This window comes from Chenopodium quinoa, unplaced genomic scaffold, assembly GCF_001683475.1.
Source record: "Chenopodium quinoa cultivar QQ74 unplaced genomic scaffold, ASM168347v1, whole genome shotgun sequence".
In the NCBI taxonomy this organism is placed as follows: Eukaryota; Viridiplantae; Streptophyta; class Magnoliopsida; order Caryophyllales; family Amaranthaceae; genus Chenopodium; species Chenopodium quinoa.
This window is the reverse complement of record NW_018745286.1, coordinates 7,311,669-7,331,682: the sequence shown is the minus strand read 5'-3', so window position 1 is coordinate 7,331,682 and position 20,014 is coordinate 7,311,669. Positions and strand designations below refer to the sequence as shown.

At 40.9% G+C, this 20,014-nt stretch overlaps 1 pseudogene; it reads right to left on the bottom strand.

The window, feature by feature from the left end:
- Positions 1-20,014, bottom strand: part of LOC110711977 — a 33,347-nt pseudogene that overhangs the window by 8,905 nt on the left and 4,428 nt on the right.

Genomic DNA, 20,014 nt, shown 5'->3' with positions numbered 1-20,014 from the left:
GTGAACAACAACATTCGCAATTGCATAAAAGAAATCAAGCATATTAAGTATGGGTGTGATTTCTATAAATGTTCAATGAAGAGTATTACTCTTGAAACATTTGGAGCAAGCCATTTATCATAAGATGAAACATTAAAGAGTTTCATGGTGGAATTAAAATTTTAATAAAAAACTCCACAAACTATTTGATTATGGTTTAGAATCAAATAATGAGTCCATTTGATTTGTGAAAATATTTAAAAATAGGGTATCAAGACCATGTCATGGATAAAGAAACACCTGTTAAGTGAACATTGAATATTTAAATCAAAAATTGTCCCTAATCGAGGTCATTTAAATAGATGGACGATTAATGACCACCAGAGATTAGTGTGTAGTATGATTTACAGCACCGTTTCTTGTGCTGCAAGGACATAGTAGTCATGAATCATTTGCACAGGTGCTAGTTTAGAACTACACCGGATCGACCTATGAGAGTACTTTAAGAGATTCAAAATTGTCATAAGTACATATCTCATTATAACTATCGGAACCTCTTTCCTCGACCATGAGTATTGTTGAAGTTCTCTTGTTTGAGTACTAGTCATTTTGATGTTGTCAAACGTCTTCCGTAACTGGGGATTATAACGGCAATACTCAGGCGGCTAGGTCCTCTTAGTAAGAAATCTTACAATACAAGACTGGGAATGTCCCCCTACTAACAATAGGGAATATGTCTTTGTTGTTTACAAGGCCGCTCGAAGAGCGAGACTGTGAAAATGCATGGCCATGCTCAGATAGATTTTAGAAATCATCTGCTTATTGACAGTTGAACTCGGAGATCGAGAAACACTTCTGAACGTAATAAGGATGACGATAAATCTTACCTTATAGTTCACGAAGAGACATTAAGCGACATAGGAAAAGGGTTATACACTATATGCACACTTGTCCGGAAGGACAAGTGGGAGATTGAAAGGAATGGTGTCTTCCAACAAGTGTATTATTCCGATAGAGGGTTCGGAATTATCGGAAAGCTAATTCTTCAGTAAGGTCAAGTGATCGGAATGTCTAGGTGGAGGCCGCTTCCGATCAGTAATATTAATGTACAATTAATATTACAGCTTAATCTTGACTGACCCCTTCGGGTCACACCCAATCGAGTAACCGATCCGAGGTGACGAATCAATCCGAAGGATTAGATGAGTCGTTAGAGTATTACGAACAAAGACGTCGGATATCGAGCTTAGAGCATCGAAACCGAGCGTCGCAATGCAAGTCGAATTTAGAATTTGACGAGACGAGAAAAATCAACAAACAACAAGTATGTGCTAAGCTGTAGCCTCGCATTGGTCTAACCGTGCGAGTGCTAGGCTAGCCTAGGCCACACACACCCATACCGAGCTTGCTAGCACCGAATGCTAGCAACGCTGGCTAGCTAGCTGGTATGGCAAGGCTAACATCGCTGGCGCGCTAGGCGTGCTAGCATGTTATCGCCTCGCACATAGCAGCACTAGCGTAGCATCGCAAGGCCAGCTGCAGCACGCAAGTGTTGGCCCTCGCTATCAACGCTATGCGTGCTTGTGCATGTGTGCGTGCTAGCCAAGCAGCATCAGCCGTTGCAACGTGCTATGTGTGCTTGCTAGCGTAGCAGCACGTCACTGTGTGTGCTAGCTCTATGTGCGTGTATGGCTGGCGAGCAATGTCAGGCACCAGCGCCTAGCGAGCAATGCCAGGCACCAGCGCCTAGCGAGTAAGGTCAGGCACCAGCACCTAGCGAGCAAGGGCCAGGCACCAGCGCCTAACAAGCAGTACCAGGCACCAGCGCCCAGCATGCATGGTGCGTCCGCTGCGTGTGTGCGTAGGCTGGCTGGCCAGGAAACCCAGCCTTGGTGCTAGGCGCCAGCTGGGCAGCCTTGGCAGCCAAGGCAGGCTGCCAGCCATCCACATGGGATGTCCGGTTTTGGGCTAAGTGGGGACCAAGGCTTCGAGCATTGCCTTGAGGAGCAAGGCTATGGTCCCCCCCCTGGTAATGGTCCTTACCTAACCAATTATCCTCCATGTGCTACTTGTTGATTGTTGATTGTTGATTGCATTATTTATTAATTTATTTTTGATTAAAATAAATTAGTAGAAAAATGCAATTCTCCCACATGGATGGGAGAAGGGAGATTCAAGTCTCCTTTCCCTATAAATACCCAAGTTTGGGTTTTGGGAAAAACCACTTGAGTTGAACTCAATGAGGCATCTCCCTTAAGGTGAGAAAACCTCTAAGTTCGTAATACTCTAGTCTTTCTTGGTCTAGTCCCGACTAACCTTCGGGGTAGGGGCCGTTCGGTTCGGGTCTCGAGGGTGGACTCCGTTGGAGGCCGTCGCACTTGTGAGGCTAGAGCTTTCAAAGTAAGAGCTCGATTTGCGAACGAAGCACGCATCGAGGGTATAGCTTCTCTCTCTCTTCTTTTAATTAATGCTTAATTATGTTTATGCTTGTATTAATTGCTTTAGTTATCGGGGCGGGTCTTGGGGGGTTTCCTTTCCGCGTAGTGAGGGTCACTACGAAACCCTACATATTCAATTTAAGTTTAAAATTAAAACTAATTGAAAAAATATATATATATTTTATAAGAGAACAAATATTTATAAATAAGAGAAAGAAAGGCTATCTTACCACCATAAGAATACCTTATAGGAGCGTTTAGCTAATCGGAAAGAAATTGGGACAGAGGCACATGTTCGTATTGACTAACATACACCAAAATTTAATTTGAGTAATCCATTCACAATATATGCATTCTTCTTAAAAGATAAAAATAAGAGAGACAATATGAAAGTTTTGTGTAATGAGAGGAGACAGATATAACTATTTTTCAACAAAGAACTAACATTTTAGCTCATGCGACGCACTGGCTATTAGTTCGAGTAGTAAAATTAGAAGAAAAAAAATAATAAGTTTCTTTTTAGTTGCATCACTTTAAAAATTGCGGACTCTTTAACGATTTTTACAGATGAGAGAGATCGAGAGAAAGAAAAAAGTAGACCCATGTGATAGGAGAGAGATTGAGAGAGTTTAGTAAATAGAAAAGAAAAGTGATGCATCTAAATTGAAACTTTTCTTTCTAAAAAGTGATGCATCTGCAAAAATCGGAGGAATTATGTTTTTGTTGTTTTATTTTACTTCATTAATTTTTTTTTAATTGAGAAAAAAAAATAAAGAATTTAAAAGGAAGAAGGAGTGACAATATAAATGCACCCATAAATAATCTTGTATTAAGTTAGGAGATATGAATTAAACATTAAATACATATAGTGAATTAGTGATAGTTTTTTTTTTTTTTTTTTATAAAAAATAATTTAGAGAAAAGGAAGGGAGACGTATGTCATTTGTGGTTTGTTTTATTATATAGTTGTACTAACTAAATGTAGATATAGATATGCTATTGTGAAAGTGAATGGAAATGAAAAAAAAGTAGAAGTCTAAATAATTCTTTGTGTCCATCTGCGGATAATAAAATTAATAGAGGTCAATTTCACTACACCCAAAATCCTTTTTTTTTTTTTTTTGAAACCATCTGTGGATAATAAAATTAATAGAGGTCAATTTCCGCCAAAGATAAAAGGCTTTGGGGGAAAGGACCTAAGCAAACGAATTCATTACAACCTCTAGAGTCCCACCTAGCAACATGGTACGCTAGAGTATTACCCGCACGTTTAACATGAGAAATAGAAAACTAACGGAAGACCAAGAGAGACTACATATATCATCAACAAGCAAAGAAAAAGGGGTAAAGCTAGCAGCATTCTTCTTGACGCCTTCCACAACATTGGAAGCATCACTCTCAAGCACAAGCGAGGAGAAGCCAAGCCTCCTTGGCACCTGAAGACCGTAGTGACAAGGAGCAGCTTCAGCAACGACTGCAGCCCATCCCACCTTCTCTTGCCTCACAGCAGCAACCAACACCCTCCCTGCATCATCCCTGATCACAACCCAAAAGCTAAGTTCCCTTCCCACATGATCATCACAATTGACCTTCACTACTCCTGTTTCCGGCCGAGACCATGAGTTTACAGATTGCATACAGGTTAAGCAGCCCATGCTAGTGTTGCAAAAGATCTCAATTCATCATTACTAACCTAAGAAGCCATCCAAACCAATCTGTCACCAAAACTCGATGATGGAGCTTGCGCAATAAGTTGGGAAAAGCAAACAGTAGCCTGGATCACATATTCAACCCCATTCTCGCAAATCGAACAATTCATATTATCAACCAAATGTCGGTAGTGTAGCCTTTCACTCACTGTAAGAAAGCCCTTGCACGCCTTCCACAGAAAATGAGCAAGTTTTAGTTGCCCTTAACATCCGTATTTGGCTGAAATTACCTCGATGCTAGGCTCTGCTTCCCTAACGAATACCCTGATCACACGGAGTACTCACCAATTTTAGTCGGCCACCAATACATAATGTCTCTGGTTGTTCGATAGGACAATGGGATCGACAATATTAACGCTTGATCAATCGCATTGAAATTGCCATGAATTAAATCCTCACGCCAAGCCATAACTTCAAGGTTAATTAAATTGCTCACCCGCAACTCCGTATTACTAGATCTTAAAGGTGTTGGCACACAAACGGAAGAATTTCCAGGTAACCAAGCGGCCTCCCATACGGGGATGTTACATCCATTTCCAATTCTCCACTTCAACCTATCAAGTAACAATGACTTTGCGCCCTACATACTTCTCAATGTATAACTAGGATCATGACCCCAACAAGCGTCTAAAACATCACAATTTTTAAAATATTTAGCTTTCAAAATAGAATGTAGTAGAGTACCATGATTATGATGGAGGCGCCAACATTGATTAGCTAATATAGCCTGGTTAGAAACACGGAGGTCGCAGAAACCCATACCACTAAGAGCTTTCGGTTGACATAAATCCTCCCACTTCTGCCAATGAAGCTTCTTTCTTGACGCTGTAGACCCCCACCAACATCGAGCTAATAGAGAATGTAGTCACCAATAATACCATCAGGGATCCTCAAAAATGCTCATCATATAAGTCGGGATTGCCTAGGCTACCGCTTTAATCAATACCTCTTTACCGGGTGTCGGCAACAATTTTTCCTTCCAACCCTGTAATTTTTTCCAGAAGCGTTCCTTCTAACCAGCAAAAATAGCTCTCTTCGATCTACAAATTATCGTCAGCAAACCAAGATATTTCTCATGTCTGTCCACTTCCTGAACCTCCACGGTATCCACAACTTCTTTCCGGCAACTTGCACAAACTTTTTTACTAAAAGCCACTTTAGTTTTGTTTAAATTAATTTTCTGGCTCGAAGCTCTTTCATATTTGCTAATAATATTAACTATCACAGAGCACTCTTGAGTATTTGCTTTAGCAAAAAGAATACTGTCGTCGGCAAAGAATAAATGAGACACACGAGGAGCACCCATTCAAATCCTAGCACCATGAATAAGACCATCCCTAGCAGTCTTGTTTAACAAAGTAGAGAAAGTATTAGCACATAACAGGAATAAATACGGAGAAATCGGATCACCTTGACGTAGACCCCTACTAGGAATGACAGAGCCTGAAATCTGCCCATTTATTTTAAAAGCAAACTGAACACTTTGCAAGCAACTCATAATTCTGCCAATCCAAGCTCCCGAGAACCCCATTTTATCCATTACTCTCTCCAGAAAAACTCATTCTACCCTATTATATGCCTTACTCATATCAACCTTTAAAGCAAAGCTACCATCCTTACCCTCCCCACCTCTCTTCATAGCATAAAATATTTCCAAGGCAACAAAAGCATTGTAACAAATGAGTCGACCCGGAATAAAAGCACTCTGGTTAAGGGAAATCACCTTATCAAAAATTCCCTTTAATTTAATAGCTACCGTCTTTGACACAATTTTATATATGACATTACAACAACTAATACTTTTAAATTCCGAAAGATGAGACAGAGTGTCACATTTTAGAATAAGGACAATGCAAGTATTATTAACCTCCGATAAATTCACACCCCCCTCCACCACCCCTTCACAAAAGCAATAATATCAGGACCAACAACATGCCATAATTTTTGAAAACAGAGAGCGTGCACACCATCCGGACCGGGAGTTTTAATAGGGTGCATCTAGAACAGAGCATTTTTAATCTCCTCTGCAATCGGCTCACTATCCAGCATCATATTCATATCATCCGTAACCACCTTGTCTATTCCCTCCAAAGCATCATGAAACCCAGTCGGAGAACTAGTGGTAAAAAGGTTTGAGAAATAAGTAGAAATCAATCTCTCTAAATTGACCCTCTACTCTAACCACTCTCCGTTCTCATCTTTAAGCCCCTTTATTCTATTCTAAGCCTTCCTCTGACTAGCCTTGTGGTGAAAATATTTAGTATTTTTGTCGCCATCTTTAAGTTCATTAGCTCTCGCTCTTGCATACCAATACGATTCCTCCATCCTATACAAAGCTTCAAGCTCTACAAACAAAGAGTTACAAGCAGCCAGCTTTGCACCATCCTCATGCCCCCTTTCAGCTCCCTCATTTTCTCCCCCCTTTCTTAATGCGCTTCTTCACCGACCCAAAAGTGGTGGTTGCCCACGACGCCAGATTTTCGCTGCACACTGCCACCCTTTGAGCCATCTCCAAACCCGCACTATCCTCCCACCCTTTAGCCACCACCGCCCCACATTCTTCACGCGAAAACCAAAGAGACTCAAACTTCAAAGTTGAATTTCCACTACATCTCTTCTCACCCTTCTCAATGGATAAAATATTTTATGCATGATCAGAATTGGATTTCGGGAATAGGTTGCACCAAGCTTCATCCGCAATGAACCTGCCAAGTCTTTCCCTCACAAAAGAGTCAATTGTGTTGCCCTTTTCCCAAGTAAAATGCTGCCCTTGTAACCCAAATCACGGAAAGAACAATTATCCATTGCATCCCTAAAAGCATCCATGAGCCTATCATTTCTCGGAACCCCACCTTCCTTCTCAATCAAGCTCGATATCTCAATAAAATCACCAAACATGGTACATAGTAAGTTGCATTGAGCCTTAAAAGACTCCATAAGGGACCACGTCAAGTGTTTATTTGATTGTTCCGGCCAACCATAGATACCATTAGCTCTCTAAATAACACAATTATTTTTATCCAGAATATCAATAGGAAAATGTGTAAGGAATGGTGTCCTTTCAACAAGTTTATTATTCCGATAGAGGGTTCGGAATTATTAAAAAGTTAATTTTAAGTGAGGTCAGGTGATCGGAATGCCTAGGTGGAGGCCGCTTCCGATCAGTAATATTAATGTATAATTAATATTACAGCTTAATCTTGACTGAACCCTTTGGGTCGCACCCCAATCGAGTAACCGATCTAAGACGACGAATCAATCTGAAGCATTAGTTGAGTCATTAGAGAATTACATACAAAGACGTCAGATATCGAGCTTAGGCTGTCGAAACCGAGCATCATAAGTTGAGTCGAATTTAGAATTCGACGAGACGAGAAATCAAGCAAGCGACAAGTACAAGCTAAGCCGTAGCCTTGCACTGGCCTAGCCATGCGAGTGCTAGGCTAGGCTAAGCCACAAACCGCATCGCAAAGGAATGCCGCAAGCCAAGCATGCATATACGTGCTAGGCTTGCTGGCCGAGCATGTTTGCGGGGCAAGTGCTCATAGCCGCAAGCAAGCTAGCAGCTGGCGCACCATGTGTGCTAGCGTGCTAGCACGCTAGCATGCTGGGCCTTGCACCAGCCACACGCAGCAGCCTGGCATCGCCCAGCATACGCACAACAATGCAGCAGCAGCAGCAGCCCGCATTGCGTGCGTGGCCATCTTGCTGCGCGCGTGTGTGTGCGAGCTGGCCAGTCAGCCTAGCCTTGGTGCTAGGCGCCAGCTGGGCAGCCGTGGCAGCCAAGGCAAACTGCCAGAAAGCTATGCGTGGGCCAGCATTCGAATAATGGGAAGACCGGTCTTGGTGCCTTACATGGGGAGCAAGTGGTGTTCCCCCCCCCCTAGTGGTCCTCACCTACCCTTGCTCACCATTTGCCACTTGGCGCTTGTTGATTCATTTGCTTTTTAATTTTTTTTTAATTAAATTAAATTGAGCAAAATGCAATTCTCCCACATTGATGGGAAATGGGAAATCAAGACTCCCTTCCCTATAATACCCATGTTTTGTGTTTGGGAAACAACACTTGAGTTGAACTCAATAAGGCATCTCCCTATAAGTGAGAAAACCTTTAAGTTACATTAATTAGTGTGCGGGTCTTGGGCGAGTTTCATTCCGCGTAGTGTCGGACGCTACGAAACCCAACAGTTCTTGAATATTTTTGGTTTGTGCACTGAAATTGAATTTATTTAAGTTACACTTGTTTTATTTTCAGTCTTGCTCAATGTTGGTTCTAAAATAAATTTTGAATCAATTTTATGTCACTCATATATCGGGATTAAATCCCGAGACAAAAGCACGCAAATCGAGGCAAAGACCGCCTAAGCACACCCTACGGCTAGCCGGGCTGCTCACGCAGCTCACATGTGGCTGCCGAGGTGCGTGTGGGGCTGCTCATGCCTCGAAGGCACGCTGCTGTGTGGCGTGCTTGAGCTAGGTGCACGCATGGTGCAGTATGTGCGTGCTTGGTTTATCGAGGATGCACGGGTGATGCACGCATGGTGCTGCGATTGGGGTGCTTTGGTGCACCGATGTATTGCAAGGCAACATAAGCTCGCATGATTCGGATCTTTGAGGCCATGTCTTGTGTGTGTGCGAGTGCGCTGATGTAATTGGTGTTACGGGTATGCGGCATTGAAGTCACTCCCACTTGCTTGGGCCACAAAAGCGGTTGTGTGGGTGCGGACAGGCAAGGCACCTCGAGTCTTGGTGCTAAGCACTTGGGCATCTTAAAGCATCGTTGGGCTATGTGTTTTGCGATTTTTGCCGTTTTAATTATTTCATTATTTTAACGACAGTAGGCCTCGGTTTTGTCGGCACTTGCAAAATAATTTGGATAAAAAAAATTTGGGTAAACTGGCTTAATTAACTGAATTAATTAAGTTGGATGCGGAATTTATTGGGAGCTTCGTTAATTACTTGAGCTATTTTATTGCGTTTTAATCACATAATCAGTTAATAACTTTGACTAGTTTTAATTAGGCGCGTTAATCGGATTAACCACCTAAGTAAGTTACCAGTTTGCGCGTGTTATGTATTGTTACTTGTTTTCGTTGTAAAATGCATGGGCCATTCACACATAGTGAATGGATGAATGGAATGTATATTGTATCACTGGTTTTGTGAAAATGGCAACTAGTGAGGCCCGATTAGGATAGTAAATACGAACTGTGATGCATTATGTATTTTTGTAAATCTAAATACGATCTGCGTACCGTTGCTTATTTTTTGTACCTTAATATTTAGATTAGTCCTAGTCATAATAACTAGTAATTTCATATTTGGTGCAGATGTCTCAAAGACGGTGTTTCTAAGAAGACGAGCCAAGAGGATGCATCAAAGACCCTTGGAGACATGAAGACTCAAAGGGTCATGCTAGTTGCCAAATGCATTTTTTACTTATGTCTTATATATATAATTATGTTATATATGAATGAATGATATGATAGATGCATGTTTAGTATTTCAAATTTTGCGATCATTAATTAAGTTCACTTAAATCAACCAACATAGAAACCCTAGGTCCTTATAAAATTGAGCCAAATTTGCCATTCCAAGAACAACACTTACCGAACTAATGCGCGTAGTGATGGGCTACGCCAAAGCGAGGCATCACTACTTCCCTAGGAACGTAAGGTATACTAGGTATACTAATTGGTCTTGGTTAAGCTCAACGATATCAGTAAGGAGTCCTTAAATGTCGGGGCAATGGAGATAAAACGTCAAGAAAGCATTAGATGCGACGTTTTATCGAACCAAGAGTGGCTTAGAGTTATTAGCAATTGGATTGCTTACCTTAAAATATTAAGTGTTAAGACAAGCCAAAGCATGCTTAATCACTTTTTGATTTTTGGGATCTTGGAATCGTTTTATTCTCGCCTAAAGGGACTAATATTAATGCGTGGATAAAACACTTAATAAGATTAAAAAATTTCATGTATGCTTTAAATTTCAAACTGATTGGTTTTATGAATGGTTTTTCATTTCAAATTATTTCAATTGTAGAAACATGTCTGCAAATAACTCAAACAAGCAATTTTCGTTACGCTTAATTCTCGACAAGGAGAAGTTGAGTGGGCCTAAAATTTTCTTGATTGGCAAAGGAACTTGCGTATTGTTCTCATGGAAGAACAAAAGGAATACGTCCTTGATGAGGAAATGTCCGATGCTCCCAATGAGGAGGTCACTCGGGCTGCCTTTAATCGATGGCAAACTGCCAGTCGAGATGTCAAGTGCATCATGATGGCCACAATGTCTCTAGACCTCCAAAAAACTCTCTTTGAAAAGAAGACGGCTTTTGAGATTATTTCTGAACTTCAGTAAATGTTCCAAGAGCATGCTCGAAACCCACAGGAAGATCCTTGAGAGCAAGCTCAAGAAAGGAGAGCCAGTCAGCCTAGATGGAAAAGCTTGGCGTTGGGTATTCAACCGAGATGGCAATTAACATCATTCACCATACGCTGCACAAAGGTTATGATCAGTTCAAGATGAACTATAATATGCACAACATGAAGAAAACCCTCACCGAGCTTCATGGGATGTTGAAGCAGGCCGAGCAAACGCTCAAGGATGAGGGGAAGCATGACATGCTCATGATAAAAAAAGGGCAAGCCATTCAAGCGCTTAGGCAAGAAGATAATTTTTAAAGGGAAAAATAAGAAGAATTTTCCGCCTAAGTTAAGAGTTTCTAAGAGCGACAAGGACAAGAAGGTAACCTCTTCTAAATCCAATTCCGAATGTTTCTACTGCAAGAATAAGGGACATTGGAAGTGGGATTGCCTCAAATTCAAGGAAGATAAGAAGAACGACATCGTTGCTTCTGTATCAGGTATTTTTATTTTAGACTTAAACATCGCTAGCAAAACATCATGGGTATTAAATACCGGATGTGGCTCACACCTTTGTTCTAATGCGCAGGGGCCAAGGATAAATAGGTGGCTAGAGAAGGGGGAGGTCGAGCTTCGGGTCGGCAATGGAGCCAGGATGTTTGTCGTATCTGTTGGAACTCTCAGTTTGTCTTTGCCCTCTAGACTTGTTTTAGAACTTGACAATTCTTATCATGTTCCAAGAGTTACCAAAAACATTATTTCAATTTTGGCGTTGGACGCCAAGGGATTTGAATTTCGAATAAAAGACAATAGTTGTTCGTTTTATTTCGATAATGTTTTATATGGTAAGGCATATTTAGAAAATGGTCTTTATGTGCTTTCACTAGACAAACAAGTTTATAATGTTAATGATACCACCGAAAGAGCTAAGACCATTGAGTCGAATCAAATTAAACCTACTTATGGCATTGTCGTCTAAGCCATATTAACATCAAACGCATAAAGAAACTTCTTCATGAAGGTATTCTTGACTCATTCGACTTAGAGTCGTTTGAAAATTGCGAAGGATGTGTATTAAGCAAGATGATAAAGTAACCATTCTCCAAGTTAGGAGAAAGGGCTAGTGACTTATTGGGTCTGATACATATGGATGTATGTGGACCGATGAGTACACCCGCAAGGCAAGGTTATCGATATTTCATCACCTTCACCGACGAATATAGTAGATATGGTTATCGATGAGTACACCTGCAAGTTAGGAGAAAGGGCTAGTGACTTATTGGGTCTGATACATACGGATGTATGTGGACCAATGAGTACACCCGCAAGGCAAGGTTATCGATATTTCATCACCTTCACCGACGACTATAGTGGATATGGTTATGTCTACCTTATGTCGAACGAATATGAATCTTTTGAGAAATTCAAAGAGTTTCAGAGTGAAGTGGAAAATCAGCTTGGAAAGAAAATCAAAGCACTTCGATCGGATTGAAGTGGCGAGTATTTGAGCCACGAAATCGACGATCATCTGAAAGAAAATGGCATTATCTTAGAATTAACACCTCCCGGAACTTCACAATGGAACGGAGTGTCCGAGAGAAGGAATCGAACCTTGTTAGACATGGTCCGATCAATGATGAGTCTTTGTGATCTTCCTATCTCTTTCTGGGGACACGCACTTCTAACCGCGACACTAACACTGAACAGAGCTCCCGTCAAAAGCTTTCGAAAAGAATCCATATGAATTATGGACGAAGAAACCTCCACGGTTGTCTTTTCTTAAGATTTGGGGTTGCAAAGCATTTTTTTAAGAGGTTAATTTCTGACAAACTTCACCCAAAATAAGGCAAGTGTTTCTTTGTGGGATACCCAAAAGAAACTAAAGGGTATTACTTCTACAACAAATCCGAGAACAAAGTGTTTGTTGGTCGTGATGGTGTCTTTTTGGAGAAGGAACACCTTTCCCAAATGACAAGTGGGAAGAAAATCGAACTCGATGAAGTTAGAGAGGACGAGCAACAATGTTAACCTGACAAAACTGACAATCAAAGTGCTTTAGAAGCAACTGTTGACATTGGTCAGAGTCAAACCGACAATGTGCAAAGTTAAACAGGGAATGCAAATGCTCAACCTATTACCCTACGTAGGTCGCAATGACCAAGATCTCAACCAGACAGATACCTTGGTGTTGTCTTAACCGAATATCAAGACATCCAAATTATGGATGGAGATGAGCCAGCAACATACAGACAAGCTATGACGAGCCCTAACTCTGCAAAATGGCAAGAGGCCATGAATTCGAGATGGACTCCATGTTTGAAAATTGATGAGTGACATTTATGTCACTCCTAGGGTAGTCTTTTCTAGTAGTTTTTAGTAATTTGGTTCATTCTAGTGTGCTTTTGTTATGTTTTGCCTAATTTGAGTACTCTACCTATATTTTGCGTAATGTGTTTCTATATGGTTTAGGTAGTCTTTCTCCCCATCCCCTTTGTTGTATTACGCTTTGCCTTCCTATTTTGTAATTGCAGATTATGCCGATGATTCAGATTGGGAAGGAACTAGAGCAAGGATTGAAGACATTGCACCAGCGTTTTGGCGCGGGCGCGCAACTCTAGGCGCGGGCGCGTGCTGAGCTGGACCAATCCCGTTATACCCATATTTGGAGTGGGCACGCTACTTTTAGGCGCGGCCGCGCCTTTCTGCGATAATCCTAAACCCGAAAACAAATTAAAACAGCAAAGAGGAAAGAGAAAGACAACAATTTTTATTTTAAAAATTCAGCATGCTTTAGAAGAGAAAAGAAGGCTTGTAATAGAAGTTTTTAGGGTAAAAATTCTTAGATCTAGTTTTTTAGCCAATGGGTATTGAAAATATTCAATAGATCTTAGTGTAATTTTCTATTTCCCAAAACCTTAGTTATTTTTGGGTATTTTTGAAGAAGCTTTTTGGAACTTGAATGGGTTTTGTCCTCCCACGTAGTATTCAATGAAGTTATTGGTATTGTTCTACTTATTCTCTTGTTTTTATGCTTAAAATTCCTATCTTTGTTGGTTTAGTTGATAAAGTTATCATCTTTCTCATTAATTCGTTAGTTACTATGTTGATTAGTATAATTGTAGTTAGGGTTATGGATTGTGAGTAGTTCTCTTGTTTCTAGGGGTTTGGTGAAGGCATGCTTTGAGTTTGATGTATGTTAGGCTAGGTTAATTTGGAATATTTATTTGTGATTAAATATTCCTTGTGATTATACTTATTGGCCACTCCATGTTTATGGCCATATGCATGTTGTGGTTGAATGACTTGAACTAAATCATGACGATAGTGTGATTTAGGAATAGTCATTAGGTGATTGATTATTGCATGACCTTAGTTTGTATGCCTTATGACGATAGTGTAAGTTTATTCTAGCTAGGATAGCTCTTAATCCCGATAGGTGATTAGAGAGTATTCTTGATATTTCCTTGTATGAGTTGCTTGGGTTACATGTAAACCTATTTTCCGATGCCTAACTTCGTTGAATTCATAGCATGTTTGATCCTTCCCCCTAGTGCTTGTTTTAATTGTTATTCTATCCCCTTTAGTTATTACTTTACCCACCATATTTCTTGACCGAAATAGATTGACATTAGGAGATAAATAGCGGTGCTTAATCGTTTCCCTGTGTTCGACCCTTGACTTGCCTCTATACTCGTTTAGTTACATTTTTAGGACTACAAATATCATTTGATAAAGGTATCTTAGTAACGACCTAAAATACCGCCTGTCAAAAATCAAGTCTGGGACTTAGTTGATTTGCCCGAAGGTTACACACCTATCGGTTGCAAATGGATTTCAAGTTGAAAACTGACAAAGATGGAAATGTATGTATATACAAAGCTAGATTGGTGGCAAAAGGTTACAGGCAAATTCACGGTGTTGATTATGATGAAACCTTTTCGCCAATCGCCATGCTTAAGTCCGTCCGAATTATCCTAGCAATTGCCGCATATTATGATTATGAAATATGGCAAATGGATGTCAAAACCGCCTTCCTTAATGGGATTTTGGAAGAAACTGTGTACATGACATAGCCATAACGTTTTGTTGATTTAAGCAATATTGGGAAGGTATGCAAGCTTAAGAAGTCCATTTATGGACTAAAGTAGGCAAGTAGAAGTTGGAATCAGCGATTCGATGAAGCCATTAGGCAAGTAGAAGTTGGAATCAGCGATTCGATGAAGCCATTAGTAAGTTTGGTTTTATCAAGAATCCAGATGAGGCTTGTGTTTACAAGAAGGTCAGTGGGAGTGACATCACATTCCTCGTCTTATATGTCGATGACATATTGCTCATTGGAAACAGCATTCAAAGGTTGGAGTCTGTAAAGACTTGGCTTGGGAAATGTTTTTCAATGAAGGACTTGGGAGAGGCACAGTACATATTGGGCATCAAGTTCTATCGAGATAGATCTAAAAGGATGATTGGATTGAGCCAAAGTACTTATATTAAGAAGGTACTGGCACAATTCAACATGGAAGGGGCCAAAAGAGGGCACTCACCCATGTCACATAACATTACTCTCAGCAAGAAGCAGTGTCCACAGACACCAGATGAGTGAGAAAGGATGAATCAGATTCCATATGCTTTGCTTATTGGATCGATCATGTATGCCATGATATGTAAGAGGCCGGATGTATCATATGCCTTAAGTGCTACGAGCCGATACCAATCAAACCCAAGATAGGCGCATTGGACTGCGGCCAAGAATATCCTAAAGTACCTGAAAATGAACAAGGATAAATTTCTGGTCTATGGTGGGAGTAATGATTTGGTTGTTGAAGGTTATACCGACGCGAGTTTTCAGACTGACAGAGACAACTCCAAGTCATAGTTAGGGTACATATTCTGCCTAAATGGAGGAGCGTTTAGTTAGAAGAGTGCTACGTCAAGCCCTGCTGCAGCATCTACAACTGAAGCCGAATACTTGGCAGTTTCGGAAGCAGCTAAGGAGGCAGTTTGGATTCGTACGTTCATTAGTGAACTTGATGTTGTACCCTCCATCAAGGGTCTGATAGACCTCTATTATGATAAAAATGGATCTATTGCTCAGGCTAGGGAGCCAAGAGAACATCAGAAGGTCAAACATGTCAAGAGGTGATTTCACATGATAAGGGAATGGAATTCCGAAGGTGAAATCAGAATTTGTAAGATTGGAACGGATGACAATGTAGCCGATCCACTCACTAAACCTTTGCCTCAAATGAAGCACAACAAGCACGTTGAGGCAATGGGAATCAGGCACGTAGGAGATTGTCTTTGATTTCCCTGTTATGTGTTTTAATTAATTTGAGGTTTTAATGCAAAACACTATGTTGAACCATTGGGTTTTGGAGTAATTAAAATTTCTGCAAATTTATTATCACTCCATTTCTATTTAATTGTGGTTTAGAATTAAATAATGAGTCCATTCGATTTCTGATAATATTTAAAACAGGGTATCAAGACGTTGACTTGGATAAAGAAACACCTGTTAAGTGAACGTTGAATATTTCAATCGAAAAATTATCCCTAATCAAGGTCATTTAACTGATGGACGATTAATGATCACTTGATATTAGTGTGTAGTATGATTTAAGCACTGTTTCTTGTGCTACGAGGACATGATTGTCATAAATCATTTGCACAGATATTGGTTTGGAACTATACCGGATCGACCTATGAGAGTACTTTAAGATATTTAAAATCGTCATAAGTATATTTCTCTTTACAGCTAACGGAACCTTTTTCCTCGACCATGAGTATTTTAAGTTCTCTTGTTTGAGTACTAGTCCGTTTTGATGTTATCAAACGTCTGCCGTAAATGGGGATTATAACGGCAACACTCGGGCGACTAGGTCCTCTTAGTAAGGGAAGTTAACAATACAAGATTGGGAATGTCCCCCTATTAACAATAGGGAACATGTCTTTGTTGTTTACAAGGCCTCTCGAAGAGCGAGACTGTGAAAATACATGGTCGTGCTCAGATGGATTTTAGAAATCATTAGTTTATTGATAGTTGAACTAATCAAGAAACACTTCTGGACGTAATAAGGATGACGAAGAATCTTACCTTATAGTTCATGAAGAGACATTAAGTGACATAGGAAATGAGCTATACACTAACTACACAATTGTCCGGAAGGACAAGTGGGAGATTGAAAGGAATGGTGTTCTTCCAACAAGTGTATTATTCTGATAAAGGGTTCGGATTTATTAGAAAGCTAATTCTTCAGTGAGGTCAAGTGATCGGAGTGCCTAGGTAGAGGTCGCTTCCGATCAGTAATATTAATATATAATTAATAATACAGCTTAATCTTAACTCAACCCTTTGGTTCGCACCCCAATCGAGTAACCGATCCAAGACGACGAATAAATCCGAAGGATTAGATGAGTCATTAGAGTATTACGAACAAAGATGTCGGATATCGAGCTTAGAGCGTCGAAACCAAGCGTCATAAGTCGAGTCGAACTTAGGATTCGACGAGACGTGAAATCAAGCAAACGACAAGTACGAGCTAAGCCGTAGCCTTGCATTGGCCTAGCCATGCGAGTGCTAGGCTAGGATAAGCCACAAACCGCATCGCAAGGGCATGCCGCAAGCCAACCTGCATATGCGTGCTAGGCTTGCTGGCCGAGCATGCTTGCGGGGTTGGTGCTCATGGCCGCAAGCAAGCTAGCAGCTGGCGCGCCATGCGTGCTAGCATGCTGGACCTCGCACCAGCCACACGCAGCAGCCACGCATCGCCCAGCAACGCAGCAACAGCAGCAGCAACCCGCATTGCGTGCGTGGCCTGCTTGCTGCGCGCATACGTGTGTGAGCTGGCCAGCCAGCCCAACCTTGGTGCTAGGCGCCAGCTGGGCATCCTTGGCAGCCAAGGAAGGCTGCCAGCCAGCTGTGCGTGGGCTAGCATCCGGTCAATGGGAAGACCGGTCTTGGTGCCTTGCTTGGGGAGCAAGTGGTGTTTGCCCCCCCCCCTAGTGGTCCTCACCTACCCTTGCTCACCATTTGCAACTTGGCGCTTGTTGATTCATTTGCATTTTAATTTGTTTTTGAATTAAAAAAAATTGAGCAAAATGCAATTCTCTCACATTGATGGGAAATGGGAAAATCAAGACTCCCTTCCCTATAAATACCCATGTTTTGGGTTTGGGAAAAAGCACTTGAGTTGAACTCAATAAGGCATCTCCCTATAAGTGAGAAAACCTTTAAGTTCGTAGTACTCTAGTATTTTTCTTGTTCTAGCCCCGACTAACCTTCGGGGTAGGGAACGCTCGGGTCGGGTCGAGGGTGCGAGCAGTCAGAGGCTTACGCACTTGCAAAGCTAGAACTTTCAAGTAAGAGCTAGTAAGAGAGCGAAGCACGCGTCGAGGGTAAGATCATCTTTTCTCTTTCTCTCTCTCTTTGTTGCTTAATTATGTGATTGCATGTTTAGTTACATTAATTAGTGTGCGGGTCTTGGGAGGGTTTCATTCCGCATAGTGTCAGACAGTACGAAACCTAACAAAATGATGCACCGAAAAATACACAACATTCACTTTCACATCTGTGCACCACATTCCCATCCCTCAAGATTTTTTAATACTACTAATACAAACACCATCAATGTAACCACACTTATTTTTAATTTTATTCAAGCGCTTATCATCAATCATTGTTTCCATAACAAACACAATATTTGGCCTATCTGTCCAACAACGGCCTTGGTGAGCCCTAACTGTCCACGGGTTGCCAATCCCATGACAGTTCCAGCTTAATATGTTCATTGTTTTTCGAGGGTTTGGGAATTCCCAAGACCCTCTACTTTAGTAACGAAAAAATAAGAAAAATTGCTACTCACACTTAGCTTCATTGTCTTCTCTAGACAGTTAATAAGTGCAGCCTAACCCTCCAACATCATTGATTCCTTGCCTCCCTTCCTTGGTAATCTCGGACCACCAACCCCTTCAATCACATCCATGTCATTAACATCAACATTTTGAGCCTTTCTCTTAATCCTCTTCGACACATACCAGGTTTTACACCAATGTCAGGATGCGTAACATCATTATTGACCCCATCTCCCAAACCCGCACTATCCCTTCCTTCTTTAAAAGGCACACCATCACTCACAACATCTTGATCAGCAGAACACTTCGCACTATCATGTGCAGCAACAGGTCTTAGGACGACCTTACCACATCCCTCAATAGCCACAACCTTCAAAGTTATTGCACACGGTTTTGGAGTATTGGCAGCAGCCGCACTTGGAGAAGAAAACAGGAGTTTCCTTGCAGCTCTAAGAGGCCCTAGGAGAATCGCAAAAGGGTCATTGTAGGCAGATCTTTGAATTCTCCCCTTTTTGTTGACATGCACTCCATCCATTTCATCTCTCTCTCTTTCGATGGCAGAAATCTTCGGACGGTGAGGGGATGCAGCTAAGAACGAGCCATATTGAAACACCAAAGTCGATTCAGCATCACAATTATCCTTCTCCTCATTTATCAGTGTAACCAATACGACCACAAAAATAACAAAAATCTTTAAGTCTCTCGTACTTAAATCCCACCCACTTCACAATTCCTCAGTTAACAGCCACCTTCATTCCCCTACGCAGGGGTTTGCTAATGTTTACCATAACCTTTACATGCATATATTCCTCCCAACCCAAAGGATCAGACTCGTCCACTTCAATGCACTCACCAATACAATCCCCAACCTCCCGGACAAATTGAGCAGAGCGCCTCCCAAATGGAACATCGAGGAGTCTAATCCAAAATGGACAATATTCGAACGAAACATCCGAGGGTTGTTCATCCGCACATATTTCCTTCAGTAGAAGCATTTGGTTATCAAACGCCCATGGTCTCCCATCCAACACCTTCTTTCTATCCTCCGCATTGAAGAATTGAAACACAAAGAGGTTTGTTTCGACAGAGCGAATTGCAACATTGCCATCAATCAGCCATAGATTTTTAAGCACACGCTTCATCGCCTCTATGTTAAAAGATTTTTTCGTGAGGAGTTTCCCAACCAAAGAAAGAGCAATTTTGTGGTTTGGTATTTCCTCATCAGTCATCGCACTCGATTCCCCAAGAACAAAATTCTCATCCTCGGTCAATTTCAATTTCTCCCAATCTTTCACCAATTGGTCATCCATCATCATAGCAACTTGAAAGCAGTCGATTAGATTGAATCACCACAGAACAACGAGAAGAATTCACACAAGAATCAAGGAGAAAATTCAAATATACAAAACCCTAGCAAAGAGCGCTCTCAAACCCTACGCGAGGGAATTTTTTCCACCCAAAATTCTTATTTATTCAATTATTCATTTTTAATTAGTCAAACTAACTATCTACTTTTAATACTCACTTTTGATCATATATATATATATATATATATATATATATATATATATATATATATATATATATATATATATATAATACTCTATCCGTTTTTTTTAAGAGTTACAATTTGACCAACACATAAATTTAGGTGAATTAATTGATGTTAATA